General features: G+C 38.8%; 1 protein-coding gene across 7 annotated transcripts in view; it reads right to left on the bottom strand.

The window, feature by feature from the left end:
* Positions 1 to 12,696, bottom strand: part of PRUNE2 (prune homolog 2 with BCH domain) — a 139,598-nt gene that overhangs the window by 38,090 nt on the left and 88,812 nt on the right. The window contains exon 1 of one of the 7 annotated variants that reach the window (XM_065045947.1): positions 3,673 to 4,016. The exons of 4 other annotated variants lie outside the window; for them this stretch is intronic. The gene's annotated coding sequence lies outside the window, so the exon portion shown is untranslated. Of the gene's footprint in view, positions 1 to 3,672; positions 4,017 to 12,696 lie in introns of those variants that run through there. 2 more of the 7 variants (XM_065045948.1, XM_065045949.1) reach the window with 2 other exon arrangements.

Raw genomic sequence — 12,696 nt, 5'->3', positions numbered from 1 at the left:
ATACCTGCAGCTCTAAATGAGGCAATTGGCACATGAACAGCACTTGAAAAAGCAGTGTGCACCTTATACCCAGTGCAGCCATCTGCACTTTCAGGAAGTATGCTAATGCTTTCAGAGTAGTTATCAGGGTACAGGTTGCAGGATAGAATGAGAAAATCCTCAGGAAGCTTTACATATTACATTCTACTGAGATTTTTTAGTGGAGTTGTGAGAACTCCCCTCCAAACATTACTACAATCTAAACCTTATCAAACACATTTTCTTCCAATATACATGCTAAAATGCCTCGGACTGGTCTTAACCATTAGTAATAACCACTAGTTCTGCAACTGAGCTAATGTCTCAACTTAAGTAGCTATTTCCTGTTTTCTACTTGGCTTTTCTGTAATACTTTTGACTTTTTGCATTGTTTATTGGATTTGTTTCTCAGCATGTATGAATGCTGACCTGTACAATCATGATGATACCTGTTACCATACTATAGTAGCTGGAATAAAATGTTTTAACAAACCATCTTAAAACAGGTGAATTCTGTCTTGGTCACATAATACAATGTGTTTGGGGGTGATTTCAGAGCTGCTAATCATAACAACCTACTTAACATCAATATCTACATATTTGTAGCACTTTTATTGATCTGTTTATTAAAGCATTAGGATTTTTCTAGCACTCCTTTGATTTCAAATTCAGGCTTTGCACAATTTATAATGTGCTGATAGACAGAAAAAGACACATGGCAACATTTTTTTTAATACTGTATGACTTCTATTTTTTTCTTCCCTCCTAATGCTTTCTCTACGGTCCTCTTTATGACTTCATTCCTTGCCCTTTTCAAACAATTGCTGTTCCTTCAATACCTTAAATATTGTGAATTCATTAATTTTCTTTTCTTCTCACTTCCTTGCCACCATGATGTCAAAGTGCCATCTTTCCATCTTCTCCATGTTAATAATTTCACAACTTACGATGTAAAATGTTGTTATAATTTAGGTTCATACTTTACCTGTTTCAGCAAAACTAAAAATAACTAACAGCTACCTTTTACCTATCACGGTTATGACTGCGCTAAAGAAGAGGTCTAAAAAGACACTGAGACTTTAGTCTCTCTTAAAGCTACAGTTGTCAGAGATGTAGTAGATAGCAGGGGATTCTAAGTGACAATGAAGAACAGGGAGTGAGAATTTTAACCAGCAGATTAAAATGCAAGTATCTTAGTGTGTGTAAATTGGTAACTGAAAAGTTGCCATCCATATTGGGTGAATTGCATCTTGGGAAAAAATACAGGAAAAGCCCAACCACAAGCCAGAGGAGACATCCAAGCAAGGCACAAAATCTCTACGGAAGCAGTAAAACAGCACTGAAGAAGGCAGTCCTGCAGCCTGCTGACACCGGCAGGATGTGTTCAGAGCAGGAAAGACTAACAGACCCCGCACTATGTGGGTCTAAAAAGCCATGTGCAAAGTGAGACAGGAGACACATTAAGCTGACCAGTTATCTTCAGAAGCAGAAATATAATTGAGTTGGAAAGGTCACAGAAGGAGGAAGAGATAGAAACCGACCTAAGTGTGGGAGAGAGGAGAATGACAGACACAGCAAAAATGCTGCGAAAGACCCAGAGTGACAGGAAATGCCAGACTGAAGAAGTAATGTTTAGGGATGAGGTGAGAAAATGAAGCTCCTCCTTACCCCACATGGAACTCCTAACACATTATAGACTGGGAAATACAAGTGAAAGGTTTGCTATATGCTCTGCTGCTTTAGAAAGCAGGCAAGGGTGTATTCTGTTGGGCTGCTGTCCATCAGACAGCTCTTTAGAGTCTGCTGCTGGTGTTTTCTGCTAAGGAGAGCAATCTTGTTCTTGTAGGACCCACTCACCCTTCATTTGGTAGCCTGAAATAAAGAAATCAGATCTACTGCTGGATAGTTTTCACAGCTGCAACAGCTGTGATTTACAGGATATGCTAAGAACTAGTTAGAAATATCTGAATGAGTTAATTCATACAATCTCGTTATAGCTAAGCCATGTGCAAACAAATAACTAGGTAAACTAATAAGCATGTCAAGCAACTGGATTGTCGTTCCCATCCTCCCCTCTGTCTCAATCTCATTTGTTGTTGCAGTAGCACCATCTTTTTCTGGATATTTGCACAGGGTCTTATAAGAAGTGCCTCCAGCCCTGAGAACACCACAGTGATAAAAATTTCAGCTTTATCAGCTTTATCAATATTCACAGGTGCTGACAAAATCGTATTCTTACCAATACTCTGTTTCTTGATAACTTTGAGAACTGCACCTTTTGCCTAAACAAAAAGACTGTGGCTTAAAGATAGATTTTTTTTTTCCTCTGCCCTTTTCTATAGATATAAGCTGTTTAATAACATTACTGTTACTGCTGAATACTACAGAGATGCCACAAAACCACAGTAGACTGTTTGTAGCAGGATCTAAGGTTTTTAAGTAGTGAACTTATTTGAAAGCTAGACTTTAACTACTCAGATTTTCTATAATATTGTCCAGTTTTATGCAGGGCCAAATAACAGCGAAACTCACCAAAGACAGGAATGAAAAGGCTATTTTAGACCTTAGTATTCCCCTGCCTCACAAGAGATAGGAGTGGAGAGTATGGGTGAGAGGGAGGAACTCGGCAGCCCTCTGTTTTGGCAGGGTAAGGACTGGTGCACGTCATTGCAGCACCCCAGCCCCTCAGTTGCCTTACTGCTTCCTGACCATGTTTCAGGAGCTGTGTGCATCCTCTCTTTCCCTGCACAGCTCTGCTTCCCAAGAGTATTAATAAAGATAAGTTCAGGAATTACTTCTCTGCCCACCCTCCACTTACTTTGAACGATTCTGGCTAAATACATCTGTGAAGTCTGCATGCATTTCCTCTCAGTGTTGCTCTAAGTAGCTACTCTATAAATTTTCAATGCCTCCTGCACATCACTATTGTTTGCTTACCACACTTAAAACTGAAAAGTATTTTCATTCCTTCAACACAGAAAAGCTTAATGGAGCTGGATCAAGCTTCTATAACTAAATGTAAACAAAAATACTGCCTGTACAAACCAACTTTTGCAGTAATTTTCTCAGTCCTTTTACCGCTGAGATTATTGCTGCATCCTTGATCAGTTAACCTTCAAAGATTACATATTCTATTCACTACAACATACTAAGAGGACACTGCAAAAAATTCAAAAATCATATGCTTCAGTTGATAGCAAAAAAACCTGAAAACAACACCATTGTCAAGTATTTTACAATGAAAGCCACCACAAACAATCACCATGCCAGTAATTAAGCTGTCTTAAAAGCATGTTATCTACTGACAATGCCCAACATTTGTTTCTCTTTTCCCACTGTATCCTCAGAGCTAGGCAAACAAGCTGAAAATAATCTAATGTGCTAGGTGACTGCAGTGAAGTTTTGTTTCCTAACTACAAATACCGTGGCTGCATTCAGACAAAAGAAATCCCCTTGAATTGATGTAAGCTTCCCTCATAAAGAGCTGCAGTAGAATTAAAATACAGCTGGCCGTTTTTCAATAATGAGGTCCTGGGTGCTTTGCATCCTGCTGACAAACACTTTGCCTTTTTCTGTCTGAAGTAACTGCAACAAAAGAGCCATTAATCAGAAAACCTTCTGCATATCAGCCTCTCGGAGTAAAGAGACACTTACCTTCTAAAGACTCGAAGAGGCCCTGCTACTGCGAAATAATAAAGACGCTTTACTGCTGCACTTCAGCATCCCTCTTTCTGTAGCAGTTTACTAGGAATACAGATCCTCCACCATTTTCTTGTCACGTGGCTAGTGGTACTGCTAAATCAGGGTGATCACCTGCCTTCAGATAGCTGGCTGTGTGAACCAGCAGCTACCGGGCTTTAATTAAAGCAGCGCTTAAATGAATGAAGAGCTGTGCTCCAGCCGTGACATTATTATTTTTTTCACATTCCCTGTGGAGCTTTGTCAGAGCATCACCGAACTCTGATACAGCGAGTCAGCTGGCAGTAGAGAAAAGCTCCCTGCTGTTTGATTTCAGAGCCCGGGGAACGCTTGTGATGAGAGATTGCATGACAGAAGTTCTTATGGATTCAACCCGTCTCAGCCTTCATTACTGTTTGCATCGATGGTTATAGAGCACATGCATATTCAAACATGCTTTACATAATCTGTTTGGTTTCCAATGCAGCTATGGGAACACACATGCAAATTAAAAATAAAACAACAACACAACAAAACACAACAACTACCCCCCCAAAAAAACCCAAACAAACAAACACAAAAACCCCACCAAACAGGGTGAATTCTTAGAACACAAGCTGTGCAGGCTCATGGCCTGTGCACTTGACTGCGTTTCTTTGGGGTGTGCGTGAAGGAAGGACATTTATTCCCACACTGTGCAGTCCCAGAGTCTCCTTTTATAAAAGCCTGCTGGGGGTAGGGTCACTAGAAAATCCAGGTTTCTTTCCAAATGCAAAAAGGTTTTCAATCCTATTCCCTTGCAATCCTGTGGGGATAAAACAGCAAGACAACAGACCCCAGGACATCCTAAACTTCAGCTGGTTTCTCCCTTCACACTCCCAGCTCCTCCTTTGTAGATTGCTTACATAAGAGTTGGAGATGTTTTCATGTCAGATTGCTAGGCCATAAGCAGACAAAAGCCTAACCCCATTTTCATTTGTCAGTACAGTTTCACACACATCTACAGCACAGTGTAAACTAAAGTTCAGTGGTTGTGACCTTGTTCTTCATGGTATTAGTAATCCTACAGGGAAAGTTCTCATCATCTGCTACAGATCTCCTGAGAAATCAGACCGCACCTGGTACTTTAAAGAACAGCAGACCAACACCATCCATTTAAAAAAAATTAAAAATCATCACCAATATGAAAATACATTTCTAAAGAGGACACTGCTGCAGCCATGTGATCTTTGAGGCTACTGTCAGTTAGCTCTACATAAAATTTCCAAAAATGGGGGTATTTTTTGGCAATTTTTCAACTGGGCAATCTTTAATTCATTTGAAATTAAAGGTCCAGACATCAGAAGCTGTATCCAGGAAAGAGAGCTTTAAAGTATTTATGTACAATAGAAGTCACTAGTAGCATGATTATGATGAAGCTAGGAAACTAGTAACATGGCAGAAGCTATGGCCTTGGCCTTGATCCTCCATCCTTAGAATTACACAGAAAATCTTTGAGATTTTAGGACACTATGCTGGGACCCTCTAAACTCACTGGGACTTACTGTCAAAATCAGGATCTGCATTAACAGGGCTAAGTTTTGAAGCCTGTTAATGCTTTAGGCTGAAATCTCACGTCATTGATCACATTGACTGGAATAAAATACATAGCAAATTAGCTCAGAAAACCACAGGGTTCTGAATAGTGCGGGAGTTTTTCATGTAACCACTGAAACACACTAACATAGTTCAACTCTTCTTGCTTTAAGTGGCTCAATCAGCCCAGTCTCACAATTTAAGCGAAGTTTCAGGACCACAGGTGAATAATAGTGGGCTTTTTCCTTTTAACATTATTTTTCAGTCACTGAAGTGTTGTCCTGTTCTTGTTAAAAGGTTTTATAAAGTACTTGGTATTTGGCATGTAAATATTAATGCTGATTCTACAAAAATGGGATCATCACCATATTGGCTGCTGCTATTTTTTAACAGCTGGCTCTGCAATGGAAAATTGGGTTTTTAGTTTTAATTAAATTTCAACCTCCAGATGGTGATGGAAAATACTGTATCACCCCAAAATTGATAACAAAAAAGATGCTTGCATGGTTGCCATGATTGGCCAAATTGAGAAGAGGGAAAGAAACAATGTTACTACAGGCAATGCATGAACAGCATATGCTGTTACTTCCATTAGTAAAAAAGGTTAGCAGTGAGATTTACTGACATTAAAATAGATTTTTTTTTTTTTTTAATAAAGTGTTTCAAAGAATTTAAAGCTCTGTTGCTGGAATGTTCCCTGCTCTGAATCCGTTCCAGGTATTATTCTATCTTCACAGGAGCAACATCGTTGCAAAGGCTAATATGTTAACACAGAGCTTCTAATACATAGTGTATATTACTATAACAATTATAATGGCAGGATGTATAATAACATAAAATACATTAATTATATTGTTTCCCATCCTAAACTCAAAACAACAGTGAAATCTTAGGTACTGAGCCAGCAATCTTGAAGAGTTCTTGCTCATGCCAAACTATACATTTTGTGGAGATTCAATTAGCTTTTTTACTTTCATTACAATGCATTAACTTTCATTTATGTGGACTTCCATACAAGAAACCCTTCTTAGTTGTTGCTCATCTTCCTACATGTTTGTTTTTAACTTTTAAAGCATGCTTCTTGTGTTCTGTCAATCGGCACACTTTGTGCTGCCAAGTGGGAGACCTGAGTTCAATTCCTATTTCAAGTCCATAACCTTGCAGTTCAGCAGAAGCTGGAAGCACCACTGAAGCTGCACACCTGGTCTCCAGAGTGCCTGGAATTGCTTTCTAGCAACTCTGGCCAATAAATAAACAATTTTGACAAGAGTGAAAGATGACATCCCCACGGGTATGCAAGGAAAAAAGGAAATGGGGGCATCCAAAGGCAAGTAATTGCTACTTTGCAGAATGTGGCCTCTTAAACTTACAATAGCTTTTCAATCCTTAGGCTTCCCATATATAGCAGCATGCTCTGCCCATTCAAGCAAGATGCCAACCTGATCTCCCTGATTCATTGATTTGTCTGGCTCTGGGGTGATGGGACAGACATTTTGAGAAAATACTAGGTGAAACCCTTGGTTCACTAAAGTCAATAAGAAATTCTTCCCTCATTCCATTCTGTCAGTATTTCAGTGCAGTAGTGGACATGGATATTTGACTTGAATGGCTTTGAGATATAGGATGTGCATCTGGCTAAAACACAGAGATAGCAGAGTAGCCTCAGAACTCTTCTTAATCTTGAAATAGTCACAGATTTTTCTTATATTTAATTATCATGATTCACTGTCAACCATAGCAACGTGATGAAAACAGACTTCTCTATTAAAAAATTACTGGATTGCTTACAGTACTGAGCAATTCTAATAGCCAGCAGTACAGCAGTGGTCCCAGAGAGATACTTTGGATAGAGACAGTGGAAGATATTTTCCAAAAAGTCACTGCACACATGAGCAGGAAATACTGATTCCTGCTTCTTTGACAACATGCTATCAGAAAGATAAACGAAGCTTTCTTTTGTGGAAGCCTTATTCTAACGAGTTAAGTAAGTTCGCAGTTGTTCAAATGAAATTGTCTTCAACACAGTTTTGCCACCAGTTTTTCCAAGCTCTTCTCCAAGCTTTCCAAACATCAGCATTCTTTTCTCTACTGCTCTCACTACTTATTCTTCAAATCAATAAATCATTTCACACTATTTCCCTCAGCTCTTTCTAACTCTCCCTACTACAGAAAAGGATAATCCTTCCCTACAGCAAAGATAAGAGCAAGAATGATCTGATATACACAACCACTAACACTCTAAGGAGTGTGCTGGTAGGTAAAAGCCAGTATAGTCAACCGCAGTGTTCTCCCTCCGCCTTTTGACCACTGTGTCACCACTGAGCTTCACACAGCTTCATAAGGTAGGATAGCTTCTGTCAGGAAGAAAATGACCTCCAGTCTTCATAAATTCTACTGCTGGCACACAGCAACATCAACGAAATATGTTATACTGCCTACCCAACATTCGTACAGTGCTTCACAAATGTGTCCTTTTTAAATGTAGCCACTTTTGGCTGTCCACATATGGAAAGCTATGTGAAAACCTATTTTGTTTCTGGAAAGACTGACAATAATGTGCTATGAAATATTTTGGTACTTTTTATGAGGCCAAAGAAGCCTCTAGATTTTATTATTTCTGGTGTTTGTATATTACTGACACAGGCTTATATCTTTTCTTCAGAGTTTTAATGCTAGTAAGCATCCTCATAATTCTCTTCCTGCTGCCGCTTTTTCTTGCAGAAGAAAAACAGGACAGGAGGGAAGAACTTTACCACCAGTCACAGACTTTCTTAAAATTCACGTGAACAGCCTGGAGACCTGTTTTGCTTGACATTGGGATGAAGACAATGGCCAGCAGACATCAACATTTGAATCCACTTCTTCATTCTTATTTTTGTTTATGCCTTCTGTTTCAAAACTTTAACTCCCTCTTCTACAAAACAGGCATTTTTCCTAGACAAAGTGACAGATGCTTTCTGGTTGAGAGCAAAAAACAACGCAAACTGCATTCTTTACTGACCCTTATTCTACCTACCTCAGCACAAAACGAATTTAATTTTTTTCCTATCAGGGACATGTGAATAAATTGTAGATGCAGAAAACGGATTAGAAAGCAGGTGCTGAGCAACTCCATAAACTTTGGACTAACAATTCAATTGTCCATTGGTTTGGATGCTTGTGTCACCACCTCATCTGAGTACAAATTATGAGCTTCATTAATCTTCGCAGATACTGTGTTTGTGCTACACAAAAATATATGAAGTACATACCTAAAAAATAATGAACCTAGTTTCTATATCTTGCCAAGGGGTATATGAACCAGCAGGCCACAAGGAAAGCTTCATTGTGGGAAGCAAAGTTTGCACCAGAGGAAGTTCTGGATTTAGGAGCCACTTCTAAAAGTATCATCACAGTTACAAGTTCAGAATGCAAACTTCATTGCATAAAGCAAAAGTACTCAACATAACAAAAAAACTAGCAGAGAACGTAATCCATGCTCAGGGCACAGCTATCCAGTCAGATCTTCAGATTAAGGGTGTTTAATATTCTGATACCAAGTAGGCTTAATTAAGCGTAGGATAGGAAACAGACTATTCAGTCAAGGTAAGAGTCACATTTAGTGAAGAATCCAAGAAACTTCCCTGAGCAAAAATTATGACATTCCAGAAGTAGAAGAATTCAGGCACAAGGACACCTTTGAGAACTGGGTATGTTACTTAGACTTTGGTTCAGTTCTACCAAAGCCTGCTTCAAAGATGCAAATCTTCGGTGGACCCACAGCCTGATGTCTCACACAACCAGGCCATCCAGAAACTCTACCGCAATAAAACAAGAGAAAAGCCTTACATTTTTTTCTCCTTTGTGATGACACCAGTGTTTCTGTGCTAACTTCCCAGAGGCTGGCTCTGTCACATTGCTTTAAAATTTGTCAGCCAAGAAGGGCAGCTAACTTCAGACTTAGAAACAGCACACTGAGGTGTGTTTTAAGAAGGAACTTGTGTTTTTGAAACTGTCAACAAAATGCATTAGAAAGCATTTCTAATTATATATGTCTACCATATCAGTTCCTGTTTCTTCAGATGCTTATGCTTTTTTTTAAGAGGTTTAATGAAATTGACGTATAATCTATAAATAATTATTCCTGTATGTGTTTTATTCTTTCTACCATAATATTTTTGTGTGTTGATTTTGGTTCAAAGAAATCAAGGCCCCTGTGATCATGCTGTAGGCATACAAAGCAATATCTGTGTATGTCTCTGCTATTGCTTGTACAGTCTGAAGTCATTATCTGACTGACCAAAGACAGAAGCTTATTACAAGTTCACTGAACATCAGCTACCAAACACAGGGGAAACTAAGGGGAAAACAATGCCATAAAAACAATCTCTGTTAGGCATGAAATCCTCATACAAGAGCAGTATTTTTAATAACATTAATGGTGGAAAAAAACTTCCATTGGATTTCACACCTTATCATCAAATAACAACAAAACATAAACCCAAAGGAACGTAGATTTTACTGGTTCCACACTTTCAAAAATAATCATTAATGTGGATGCTGAATAATTTCCTTGCTTTTCTTGTCTAGGCTTCTGCATCACTCCTGTTAAGGGCAAAAATAACCACAGCTATGCACTGAAAAGGCATTTGGTATCAAACAACTTCTGAGTCAGATAAGAAAAAAGCCTATAATGGAAGCTATTAGTGACCATATGTCTATTCTCTACAAAGGATCACTGTATCATTTCCTTGGAGGATGCACCATATTCCATCATGCATTTAAGTTTTCACTGAAAACACTCTTACATTAACACGGTCCAGTTTTGGACTTTAATGTAGGAATCAGTCTAAAAGAACATACCAAGCTCTAAGAATAATGAGTGTACCATATCTGAAACATCAGTGCAAGTACTTTTTGTACAAGACTCAAGTTTTTACTTTGGAGACTTACAGAAATTTCTAAAGAACAGCAGAGTTCTTCTCAAAATTGATCTAACAATTCACAGCAATAAGATATTAAAACCCCTTATAAATCCATGGCCATAGGGATGATTTTTCTAGTGCCAGTATAAGTTCAAAAATCAGATTATTTTATTGAGGTATCTAACAAAGAGCCTTACTGCTTCCAAGTTTTCTCAACACCATTATGCTGATGTATAAAAATAATTTAAAATCAGATATCTAGACAAGTTTTCTGTGCCTAAGAACACCATGGGCACGTGTCATGGTTTAACCCCAGCTAGCAATCAAAACCACGACAGCTGCTCGCTCACTCCACCCCCACCTTCAAGTTGGGGAGAGAACTGAAAGGGAAGGAAGACACTTGTGGATTGAGAAAACAACCATTTAATATATTAACAAAATAATACTAATATACCACTACTATATAATAAGTGATATTCAATGCAATTCATCATGAACTCCATCTGCACTGAGCAGCCAGTCCTGGGAAGGGAGAGAGCACCCTGGTCCCAAACAGACGATCCCAAGGAGAGAGGAAAAAAGGCAGAAAGGCCCAGAGGCCACTGCAAAATGGCAGAATGGCAAAAGGCCAAACTAAGGGAACTCCTGAACAAAACTGAACTGAAATGGAGCTCAACAAGAATGGGTCTCCCTGGACGGAAACCCCAACTCCCACTAAATATGAAGCATGATGCTAATGGCATGAAACATTCTCATTGATCAGTCTAAATGTCAGTCAAGGTCTGTCCCATCCATGCCCCCTTCCGAGCTGCCTCGCACCTCCACACAGCCCTTGGCCTCCCAGACAACAAATAAGATATCAGTAAGTTCTTACATTCTCTTCATTCCAACACAAAACCACTGGAAAGTTACTTGAAGAAAGACATTAATTCTGTCCTGGGTTGTTAACTTCTTGTTCTCAAGCTAAATCCAAACAATGACCATACTAGCTGAGAAAAAGAAGAGTTTGTAACTGCATGAAGAAAATTAACTTGATTTCAGTCAAACAGCATAGCATGTAAGACTGGCAAGTAAAACTCTGGGATGCTGCCAGCACATAATTAATCAGTGTGACTTAAGCAGGGTCAACATTTGGCTGCTTTTAACTTTAAATGCTTTGTGGGAGACAGAGGAGTTGACAGCTGATTTGTTCATGTCAGATTTGCAAGCCTGCAACTAACTAGCACCTCTAAACAATGCCATTTTTCCCATGCCATTCCCCATTTATTGTGAGCAGAGGTGGTAAGCGTTTTTTCTTTTAAATATGTTCACTAGAAATCACTGGTTTGTCAAAAAAAAAAGCTTTATTAATTGAAATTAGTTGGCTTTGATGAACTGCCAGTGAAATCTTGCAGAGATAATGAAGGAAGATGACTTCTGGGTGTGGACTAGTCCTAACAAGCAAACCACCTCAGAGTCAGAGGATGCCTAGTTTTCCTAGATCCACAAATCCCAAGGTGCCCTTCCACACACTAATGTAGATTCAAAACAACTGCCTGGGGATTTTGCTTCTTTTGCTTCTTCCAGATTTCTCATTTGTGAAAATTTCTACTTTTCCTTCTGGAATGGAAATTAGAAGCTTGGAAGATTGGATGCAGTAGAAATGTTGTGCCATCTGGCCCTACTTTTGAGAGTTTCAAGGTCAAGCACACAGCATTTGTTTTACTTCAGACAATAAAGAACTGGGGAGTCCTTGACTTCTGCTAACCCTTCCGAATATTTGCCTTTTTCTTGATGACAGTAAATGCTAACCTGCATCAATAAAACCTGTCACTGCCCTACAGAAACAAAGCCCTTCACATCTCATATTCTCCTCAGTGCTGTGTGCCTAGTAAGATTGAAGTTGTTTCAGCCAGGGGCAGTGTGTGAGGGCAAAGTATACTCTGTATACAACTGAAAATCTTGCCTGTCAAGAAAATCCAAACTCCTACACAGGTGCTTAAGTTTAAGCCTGAAAGTAACATCATTATATTTCAGAGTTTCTGTGACTGGAATTTCTGTTTAGGATGACATTTATCATGTATTAAAAATAGCTCAGCTATAACAGTGTCTGATCTTGTGGTAGTGATACACACTTTGAAAAATGCGTGAAAATGTTTTGAGGAGAGGTATTTTAACAAGTCTTGGGGAAGATAATTCACTGCTATCAAACTACTCACTCCTGAAATCTTAATAAATTTTCAACTGATTGGGGTGGGGAGGAGGGTAGCAAAAAGCTGTGCTTTTCTTTCACAGTTTATTTTTACATGTGGTTATCAGGGTTATACAGTTATGCACAGGCATGTCACCCTTAAGGCAAAAAAAGCCTACTGCAACGATTGCAAAATTGCTAGTGAAAATTTAAAAAACCAAATCCTAAAATAAATTGCAAGCCAATTAAAACCCGACAAGAGAAGTTGTGAATGTGATGTGCATTCTACACTGAACTGACAAGTGCTTGGGAGAAACTTGAAAAAAAGAAAGTAAAAAATCAGTCTTGCAT

The sequence above is a fragment of the Columba livia genome, chromosome Z (assembly GCF_036013475.1).
Source record: "Columba livia isolate bColLiv1 breed racing homer chromosome Z, bColLiv1.pat.W.v2, whole genome shotgun sequence".
Taxonomy (NCBI): domain Eukaryota; kingdom Metazoa; phylum Chordata; class Aves; order Columbiformes; family Columbidae; genus Columba; species Columba livia.
The sequence above is the reverse complement of the archived record's forward strand: the minus strand, read 5'-3'. Positions and strand labels throughout refer to the sequence as shown.